Consider the following 7,025-nt stretch of genomic DNA (forward strand, 5'->3'; position numbering starts at 1 on the left):
CCATCTTTTGACACTATGATTACAAACGTAAATGTGCAAAAAAGAAAATCTAACTGTATAAACTCGCTTACCCGCCTATCACAGAAATTAATAAACAAACAAAACTGAAAAAAAATTGTCCAGCATATTCATGATGCAAGAAATTCCGGCAATTATGTCGTAAAGATTCGTGTAGCAGTCCTTGCAGTGACAGTGTGTGTGCAGGCTTTCACAATGTAAGGTGGTAGTCCTAGTAGCAGTACGAAACTTTATTGAGCCAAGAAGTAGGGTGGTTCCCTTTTCCGGGTATCCAAGTGATGACCGGCCGAACGATGCCTTAGATGCCACAGTTGATGGACGTCCGGGTATTCGCTGGTAATCAGGTTACCGCACAGCCCAATGAAAGGTGCTGCCTCCAAAGCATACGCCTGCAGAAGTTTCCTAGCCGGGAGTGGGACCCGCTCAACTTGGGAACACACTAAACTTTTTTACACCCTTTTTGGCCGAAAAGGGTGTAAAAATCTTGTCCCATGGCTAACACCCTTAAAAGGTGTTTTGGTAAAAAAAGGGTGTGCGGATGAAAAAAGGGTGTTGAGCTTACACCCTTAAAAAAGGGTGTCGAGCTCAACACCCTTTTTTGAGAGATATGGAATATTTGACTGAACTGTTCCCAAGCTGCTTTCGCTTCTTAAAGTTGCGCTCGGAAGAAAATTCATCCTCAAGACCTCGTATGACAAGCTCTCATTCAAGATGGCCTACATTTTCTGTGGCATTCCCAACCTGCCTTCCTTCTCGCGTTGAAACAAAAAGGAAGTGGAGAGAAAGGAACACTGCGCCGCGCAGCCTTTTTCGTGGCAATGGTGACTCAGGGCACACGCGCGTTCAGGCTTTTGAGTTCTTGTGACATCCCATAGCGGGCACGAGCATTTTTTTCTACAAGGACAAATACACACAAAGCATGATGAGCTCTACCTAATGGAAGAATAGTTTCGCAGGGGTGACGGTTCACTCTGTTTCCCGAAATTTTTGGTTTTCACGGGGGTGGATGTAAGAATGGCATGCCCATCCTTATGACGACCGAGTCTTATTTTTTTTTAAATCGATGCAACAAAAGAGAGCTTACATTCCTACTTCCACCACAATTTGATCCGTCATCGTACAAAACGTTCTTGTTGGCGGCGCCAAGATATCTGCACGAAAGAGCGCCAATGAACGAATCCATGTTAAGAAAACATGACTTGAAAAGCACATCGACGGCATAGCGAAGTTTTTTTCTAAGTTTTAAATTGATTTCATTTATAGTATCGTGTTTTAATTCTGTTGAAAATTATTTCTTATTTTCTGAATCATCTTTAACCGCCCCGAGTTTTCGAAGGTTGCTTCGCGATCTCCTTCCACCTTCCGATCAGTCTCCTACACGTTACACCGCTGCTTGTTTCCTTAGGCCCTTGCCGGGTTCAAGCGCGTGTTTCAGGAAGCTTGGCGCTTCAACGCATTTGGAACCTCTTAAGTCGATATAAGCACGTACGCGAACAAAAAATAGGCGCACAGCCACGAACTTGTCGCTTTTTAAATGCAGAGCATTTAAGTAACTCACGATGTCACCCGCGTTGGCGTCCGTAGTCCGCGTCCGCATCGCTCCCCCTACACTATATAAAAAAACAATACTTGCCGGCGCCAGGTTTCGATCCTACGACTCTGCGGGCGGAACGCAAGGGGCACGGTACTCTACCAACTGAGCCACAAAGCCGACACAGAACTGAAGGTTACGAACGTGCCTTATATCCTTGACTCATTCAACCGTCGGCCAGAGGTGCACCCTCTCCACCGCGTCCTCCTCGCCTTCTCTCCGCTCGCAACGCCCTCTCTCGCCGCGTTCGGTTCGGGCGCATAACAGGTGGGGACGTGCGCAACACCCTCTCTCGCCGCGTTAGTTTCGCGCGCAAGAACAGGTGGGGCGCTCGCATCGCGCTCTCTCGCCGCGGTCGGTTCGCGCTTAAACCACATATGTCGTTCGCGCGCGCTGCGGTCGCTAACATCTGTGGCGTGATCGTGACGTCAGCATCACGCGTTCGCGTGGTGGCGATTTCGGCGCTATAACACTCTCTCGCGAGGGGCATTGGATTGGATTCGATTGGATTGGCTTGGATTTGGATTGGATTAAAGTGGATTGTGTTGCGTCATAGCCGCGCCACGTTGCGTCACAGCCGCTCCACGTTGCGTCATAGCCGCGGCAGGGGGTTCACGGCACGTTTCACCATCGACTTCATCGACAATGTCTACGCTGGAAGACAACAATTACAACAACAACAACCAATACGTAATCCATACGACTTGCAGGCGCGCCCCCCCGCAGAAATGCTCTGCATTTGATCGTGCCCCTCGCGAGGGGGATGTTTTTTTCTTTTGACGCCTCGCGCATTAAAAACATGCGCATAAAGTTGGCTTTGCCGCATGGCGTCTTGATGTGAGGGCATCGAGAGAGAGAGAGAGGGAAAATAGGAAGAGAAGGGGGGGGGGGAGGCGGAGGTTCATAGGGCTGCCGCGACATGCAGTGCCCGCGACGAAGGGCACCGAAAAATGTATGAAATCGTAACGTAATACAGCTACGATATGAAAAAGGACATATACTGACCTTAAGTGTGGTTTAGGCATCTTGTTCGTGCGCTCCATGCATATGCAAAAAAAAAAAAAAAAACAAGTCGTCCCACACTGAGATTCGAACCCATGAATGCTGATTGGAAGGCGGACACTCTATCCACTACACTACGTCCCGTTTTTTTTTTTTTTTTTAACTACCAGTCATCAACACACACTTGCAACACAAAAATAACCACACTGCATTTGGTACAACCAACACCGACATTAGCATACCAGCCGTGCTTCCGGCTAGGCTTTGTCATTTAATCATCACTTTAGCGAAATTAACGGCTCTAAAAAATCCAACCAATCTGGTACTGGCTGCTGGACTCTCAGCCCCTCAACGAACTGCGTGACACTCCCGCAGAAACTGCCGGGCCGGTCGGGCATCCACGTCGCCATGGAGCCACGCCATGCGCGCCCTCCATATGCTGTGAAGGCCCAGGAGCATTATTAAATCGTAGGGGACTCCTTCGTTATTCTCTATGGGTAAATACCGTATACCATGCGGGGTAAGTGGGAAGTCTTTGTGTAAAGTTCGCTGCATAACATCCCAAAAGTGAACCGCCATCCAGCAGTGTATAAAAACGTGATCTATGTTATCCGGTTGTTTACAAATTGTACAGTCAGTACCCCATGGTGTATCTAACCCCTTTTCTTTTAACCATGTTTGCACAGTAAGTGTCCCCGAATGAAGTTTAAAAAAAAAAGACTTCACCCCCGGTTTTACAGCCATACGCTTAACTCTTTTCAGTACATCCTGCCCTGGGCCTTCTTTGTACAGTTCTCTATATCTTGGTATCGGGAACAGACTGTCGCAAACATCTTTATATAATTTTCTACGTGACACTGTACTCAAATATTCCATCGAAAAACGAGTTGACAGAAACCTGAGTGACATGACAACTTCTTTAAAATATCCTGAAATCCTTCCCTTTATGTGCAAACTGGATACGACAAATTCCGGCAGTGCCTGAGACAGCCGCACCTGGCAAACTGTTCGCAAAAAAGGATCGCTTGTATCGCGAAGAAAAAGGAACCTATTCACCAACTGGCGGACAAACAGGTGCGACAACCCAAGCCCGCCCTCCTTGACGCGTCGAAAAAGGTTATCTCTACTGCACCTTTCCCATGTAGATGACCAGATAAACACAGCAAATGCACGATGCATTTTCTGTACATTCAAACGCGAACAGTGCAACACTTGCATAACGTACCACACTTTGGCAATAAAAAATAAATTACAAACAGTCGCTTTAGCAAACATTGAAAGAAAAACCCCTTTCCACTTTTCTGCCCTGTCGCGTATGTCCTGCGTTCGGGCACGCCAATACGGTTCGCTGTCCTGGTAGCACTCCAGTGGCGTCCCTAGATACTTAACGGGACTGGTTTCCCAGCTCACGTTGGCAAAAAAATCCGGTGTCAAAGACCAGTCCCCATGCCAGAATCCCAAACATTTCCCCCAGTTTACCCCACTACCTGTGATTGACCCAAAACGTTTAACAATGTCCACCGCTTTTGTAACACTATCCTTGGTCGTACAGAAAAGAGCAATGTCGTCTGCGTAGGCCAGAAGTTTTACCTCTGCCTCGCATAGCTTAAACCCGTGAATGTGTTCACTTTCAATTATATTTAAGCCGAGCGTTTCGATATACAGGCAGAAAAGAAGTGGGCTCAGAGGGCAGCCCTGGCGCACCGACCGTTCCACGCTAATGGGGGCCCCCAGTGTCTTGTTTACAATTAATCTCGTGGTGCACTTTCGGTACGCCAGAGCCACCCCCTCCTTGATGACTGTTCCAACGTTCACATGATCTAAAATTAGCAACAGTAATTCATGGGGCACAAAGTCAAACGCCTTCTCCAAATCAAGCTGGAGAACAGCCGCGCGAGCTCGGGCAGCGTCGCAGCATTCCAGCACACATCTCGCCTTGTGTGTGTTTGAAAAAATAGTGCGTCCTTTTATGCCACACGTCTGGTGTGGCCCTACAATCTGCTTGATGACTGTTTGAATTCTTTGTGCAAGCACCTTCATAAAAACTTTGTAATCGACATTTGTCAAGGATATAGGGCGATATGCTGTAACATGTTTAAGTTTGTCCGTGTCCTCTGTTTTAGGTATAAGTATCGTGTGCGCTTCTCCGTAAGAGGGTGGCAATGCCTTTAGTTCGAAGGCCTCGTTAAATAGTGCTGCCAAAAGTGGCGATAAATCGTTTTTGAAGACCTTGTAAAAGGCTGCAGTTAATCCGTCTGGACCCGGTGACTTTCCGTTGTTCAAAATATATCGATCGCACATTCAACTTCAGCAACTGCAATAGGCTGGCTTAAACTTTCTTTGTAGTCTTCATCAATCCTTGGGAAAGCACTGATAAACTCGGTTTTAAAGGCCTCCACCTCAGCCCTGCGGAAGGCAAACAAATCTTTGTAGTAGTGATGAAAAGCCCGTTCAATCTCTTGCTGATCACCCGTCACCCGTCCTTCCCACTCTATCTCCCTTATATGATTACGTCGAGCGTTCGCCCGTTCTATACCCAGCGCACGCTTGGTAGGGGCCTCTCCACCGGCTAATCGGTCCACTCTCGCTCTCACGAGGGCTCCCCGGTAGCGTTCATTGTCAAGCGCCTCAAGTTTCTGTTTCATTTTTCTGATATCCTCACTAAACACCCCAGGAGCATTGCACTCTTCACGGATAAGTTTTTCTAGGTTTGACCTTAGTGTCTTTTCTATAATTTTCTGTTCGTATCGTACGACAGTGGACCTCTCAATGGCCCTCATTTTTACCTCCTGTTTACACCACTCCCACTGTTCACTGATTTTATCCCCTTCTATTTTCCGAATCAAACCACTCACTTTTTCAAAAAAAATTTCATCCGTAAGTAACTTATCATTCAATTTCCATAGCTCCCACGTGAAAGTATTCGTCCGTTTCTTGTATCCTAGATTACACACCACCAGGCAGTGATCTGAAAATGATACAGGCTTTACTTCGTACCCTTCGCATTTTTCAATTAAATCACACGGTACATACACTCTATCCAGTCTAGCGTGACTGACTCCTTGAAAATGTGTAAATTGCACCTCCCGTCCTCCCTCTAGACATTCGCCCACATCCACTAACCCAATAGTATTTATTATTTCCTGCAGCACAGCCGTGCTCTCGTCACGAAATGGCCGATTACTAATCTTATCTCGCGTGGATAAGACGCAATTAAAATCCCCTAGTACGACAAGACGCTTGTCTGTCAACAGATGCGGCCTAATGTTATTATAAAATGCAGCCCTTTCTCTAACTTCATTCGGCGCGTACAAGCACACTATTCGCCACTCTTCACCACTCAATACTACATCGCATACAACGAGTCACCCTGACAAGCCAGAGCACACCTCTCGCACTCCAAGCCCCGGCAACTTTTTCACCAATAACATGCAGCCAGCAGAAAAGCCAACTGCGTGGCTGACGCACACATAATACCGCGACGTGAAACGTTGCACCATGCCCCCGGTCTCCTCCTCCCCCTCTACCTTTGTCTCCTGAACCGCTAAGACGTCTACGTCTAGATCTGCTAGCAGGCGGTGCACCTGACTCTGCCGTCTTTTACTCGAAAGACCACGGACGTTTAGGGTAGCTAGGTTCAGAGAAGACATTTCCCCGTGAAGAAATGGAAACCGGGGGCATAATATTCACCGCTCACATCCAGCGCGTCGCTAAGCAACGCGTTTGGTCCCCGGGTCGTCGAGGTGTTTTTGAGACGCTCCCGACGCCTCTACACTCCTGCGTTCCACCGCGACGCTTGGCTTAAGCCGCGTCGTCGAGCGGCGTCCCGGCGTCGTCTTCATCGGCGGCTCGTCGGCCTGAACTGCAGGGTCGCTGACGCCACCCTCGGCAAAGTCGATGTGACACCGTTTGGCGACCGGGTTCCCGAGCACGTCCATGGCGTCGGGGGCGTAGTTGACCGTTGCCTGGGTGTTCGTTCGGGTGCCACCGTCTTTCGACAGGTCATCCGTGGGAGCCGGAGCTTGCTCCGGAACGTCGTTGTCTTCTCCGCCTGCTGCCGCTATGGCCTCGCAAGCGTTCGTTGACGTGGTGGCCTCTTCCTCCGTCTTTTCCTGATCCCCCGTGCCCTTGGCTGCTTCCTCGGCCTCCTCGGCATCCATGAGGTGTTCGGACTCATCGTCGTGGCCAGGTGGCCCAACCGCGTTCGCGTACGACCTCGTGCACTGGGCCTCAGCATGGCCAAAGCGTCGACACAGGGAACACCGAGGCACCTTGCACTCCCGTCTCACGTGCCCTTCACCGTTGCAGCGAAGGCACTTCATGGGCCGGCCGGGCACCACGACGAGAGCCAGTTCTCCGGCAACACGAATTTGGTGAGGTAGGTCACCGATCTTGACTCCTGACTTGAGCTTGA

This window comes from Haemaphysalis longicornis, unplaced genomic scaffold (genome assembly GCF_048455015.1).
Source record: "Haemaphysalis longicornis isolate Haplotype H1 unplaced genomic scaffold, Haemaphysalis longicornis Haplotype H1 scaffold_1, whole genome shotgun sequence".
Lineage (NCBI taxonomy): Eukaryota > Metazoa > Arthropoda > Arachnida > Ixodida > Ixodidae > Haemaphysalis > Haemaphysalis longicornis.